General features: G+C 40.6%; 1 non-coding gene across 1 annotated transcript; it reads right to left on the minus strand.

The window, feature by feature from the left end:
• Nucleotides 1-1,366: 1,366 nt before the first annotated feature.
• Nucleotides 1,367-1,440, minus strand: TRNAN-GUU. Its single transcript has one exon. It is a non-coding gene; the product is annotated as a tRNA-Asn (tRNA).
• Between the last annotated feature and the right edge of the window lie 2,366 nt (nucleotides 1,441-3,806).

Here is a 3,806-nt window from a genome sequence, read left to right on the forward strand (position 1 = left end):
ATTGATGAAAAACCACCCCTCTCCCACATCCCACTGCCTTTCACCGCCTTTCAGTTTCATTTCAAACTCACATGAATTAGTCTGCTTGCTTTCCAAAAATATTATCCAAACAATAGGGTGAAGGAGATTTTTATGGGCAGTATGGAATAGGAGGGTGAATGGGAATTAAATGCAGTTTTAGAGCATTGGAGTAGGCAGGAAAAGGCACCGTGGAGGGAGGAGGTAGAAGCCAGAGCAGAGGTAGGGAGTCAGCCTGATTGGGTGAATCTTGAGCTATCTACAGAGACGATTTAAGCTAGGCATAGACATAAAGATTAGATGAGATTCAGACATGAGACAAGTGTATTTGAAAACCTTGGACATTCAACTCATTGGTACCTACAGCATGCCAAGTTTCAGTTTGGGCGCAGAGGATCTCGGATGAACAACACAGGGTCACAACACAAAGTCCCCTGGAGAAGCTTTTATTCTAGTGAGAAAAATAGGAAGAGAGGGAAGGGTTGCAGAGAAAAGGCTTAATTTTGATGTAGTCATGAAGGATGAGTAGGCATTTGCCCGGCAAAGAAGAGGAGAAAAGTTGAAGGTCCATGGGCATAGATTCAAAAGCTGGAGTAGGAGTTCAAGAAAGCAGCTTGGTTCCATTGGAGTCTAAAGGGTCAGTGAGGGAGAGGAGAGAGTTTTGGGGCCACATCACAAAGGAGATTGTATCAAACCCTACAAGCCATTGAGAGAGTTTAAATAGATTAAGCTTGTACTATACAGTATGTTAGGAGTCTGGCAGGTACTCAGAGGAGGGATGAGAGAGGAGAGCTGAAGACAGGAAACCAGCCAGGAGGCAAGGTAGTATGCAGTATAAACCAAAAGGCGTTAGTGGAGCGAAGCCGGAGAGGTAGGAGCCTAGTCAAAGGATATTTAGGAGGCAGACTCTCCAAGAACTGGTAGCAAGTAGGACTTAGTGCGACTAAGGACCCAGGTTCCTGGCATGGTGCCCATTTCATAGGTTAGGAAATACAAAGGCAAGGCAGGCACGAGTTTGGTGGGAAAGTTACAGAATTCATCGTTGGGTTATTACTAGTTACTTCCTTTGGTGGGTAAATTTTCTGAAAGCATCAGTTCCATGATGCAATTTCAGTGATTAAGCTGCTAAAAATTTGTTTTGTAACCTTAATCATGACGAATACCTGGAAACTGCTAGCAAAACGCTGAGCATGGGGAGGGAGCTGGAAACCACCCAAGGCAGCTGGTCGCCCGCCAGGTTCCTGGGGGTGAGTACGGAAGAAGCTTTGAGTTTTCAAACACAAAGGTCCGAACGTTTTGAGGTTTCTAAAGCTAAGGTCTTAACCCAAATTCACAAAACTGCTACCGTCGTCCCTGGGTGGGCTCGAACCACCAACCTTTCGGTTAACAGCCGAACGCGCTAACCGATTGCGCCACAGAGACAGGCGAGCTCTGGCTTTCCTGCCAAGTCAATTCACTGAAGAAAAATTTCACAGCGCTCTCTGTGCCTCCGGAACACTGTGGCTGAGGCTGATCTAGGAACCGGCAGGACCGCGGCGTTTCCTTGCACCAGGGCGCGGCTGATACAGCCCTGAGCCAGACAGGACTTTTTCCCGCGCCAGCACTTGCTTGGATCTGGGACAGGACTCAGCTTCTACCCAGAAGAGAGACTGAGCATGCTGTACAATATTTTCTTAATTTGAAGATATTAAAGGGGTACAAATGTTTGGGGTACATGGACAACTTTTTTTTTTTTACATATACATGTGTTTAGTAGGTTTCCATTTTTTTTTCCTTCACAAAATTGGACAACTTTTGTAAATGCTTAAATCAGGGCTATTAGTGTGCCCATCAACCGAATAGTGTTCATTGTACCTGTTAGGTAGGTTTTGTTGTTTTATTTCTGCCCTCCCCCTTCTTGATTTCCAATGACTTCCAAATTATTAGAGCATACATGTTGTATTTGTTTTCCATTACTGAGATACTTAGGACAATGGTCTGCAGTTCCATCCAAATTGCTGCAAAAGACATGAATTTACTTCTTTTTAGGGCTGAGTAGTACTCTATGGTGTATGTGTGTGTGTGTGTCTCACATTTTGTTCATACTTTCATGAATTAATGGGCACTTAGGCTGATTCCACATCTTTGCGATTGTGAATTGTGCTGCAATAAACGTTAGAATGTAGGTATTTTTTGATAAAATTACTTCTTTTCCTTTGGGTGGACACCCAGTAGTGGGTTGTTGCATTACAACATAATATTTTTAATATTGCTGAGAAAAGAGGAACAGAAGAGGAATGAAAGAAGGGTCTTTCAATAATCCAAAATGGATGCTTTCTGTGGGTTTGGGAGTTCATTTGGTTTTACTCAGAAAGGTACACAAATAAACTTTTTTGATGATCAAGAAAGACAATTTATGTACACATGCGTGCAGTACATGTCTGAGTACTGACTCATAATAAGCTTCTTATTTTGAAAAGTAAAAATATTATATCATATGTCCAATCTCTCCTGGCAAAATGTACTATTTAAGTAAAGGGGCTTCATATTACAAAATTAATTTTCAACTCCAGCTGTTTTGAAAGGTTTCTACCAGGATATTAGGTACCCCAAAAGATCATGGAGTTTAAAATGCCAGTGAAGTAATGACTTTCATACTAACATATCCAGATTCAAATATCTGAGGACCATGATCACCCTAGGGATCCTGGTTAGTACTGAGCCTAATTAGCCATTTTCTACATCAAGGGCATTCCAAGGGTCCTCCCTACTCTCCACACAGAACCTCCTTCCTTTCTGCACTGTCATCTGGGTTCCACTTTAGCTGCAAGTCAAAGTTTTCAATGGTGTTCAGTGAAATGAGAATATGCACAAACACAAATATGCATGTACAGAAATTATATATACGTATGTGTGTACATATACACATATACTTTATATCTTAGTAAAATACATATTTGCTTTATATATGTTATTAAATTTATATATTTACCACGTGACCTACAAACTGAGATAATTTGCTTTTAAATGTCCTTTACTTTATAAAATTTTAATTAGGGGGTCAGGTGTGGTGGCTCACACCTGTAATTCTAGTGTTCTGAGAACTTGAGGTGGGAGGATCACTTGAACTCAGGAGTTCCAGACCAGACTGAGCAGTAATGAGACCTCATCTCTACTAAAAATAGAAAAATAGCTGGTGGCCAGCACCTGTAGTCCCAGCTACTCTAGAGGCTGACTCAGGAGGATGGCTTGAACCCAGGAGTTTAAGGTTGCTGAAGCTGGGGCACTCTAGACTGGACAACAAAGTGAGACTCTGTCTCAAAAAAAAAATACATATATACATATACATATAAATGTATGTACATGTACATATATTATTTTTTGAGACAGAATATATATGTATATACATTGTATATATACACACACACACACATATATAATTAGGATAGATAATAGTTGTCGTGGCTGTGGTTGTTTTGTTAATTTCCTAACTGGGCAAAATAAAAGGTTGGAAACTGTATTGGTAACCAATATTTTGGGAGAAATTTTGCTCATCTGTGAAGTCTTAGTTTGTGAGCTATTACTCTAGGTTTTACCTCTTTTATTGATTGGTAGCAGAAATAAAGTTATTAGTTTCCAGTTTATTCTGAATACACATATATTTCCTATGCTTCATTTTACATGTACATCATGGCAATCCAGAAGAAGTCAAGAAAAAAGGAGCATCATTAAAAAAGAATAAAAGATCACGCCTGTAATCCTAGCACTCTGGGAGGCCAAGACGGGTGGATTGCTTGAGCTCACCAATT

The sequence above is a fragment of the Otolemur garnettii genome, unplaced genomic scaffold (assembly GCF_000181295.1).
Source record: "Otolemur garnettii isolate 467f Iridium unplaced genomic scaffold, OtoGar3 scaffold00016, whole genome shotgun sequence".
In the NCBI taxonomy this organism is placed as follows: Eukaryota; Metazoa; Chordata; class Mammalia; order Primates; family Galagidae; genus Otolemur; species Otolemur garnettii.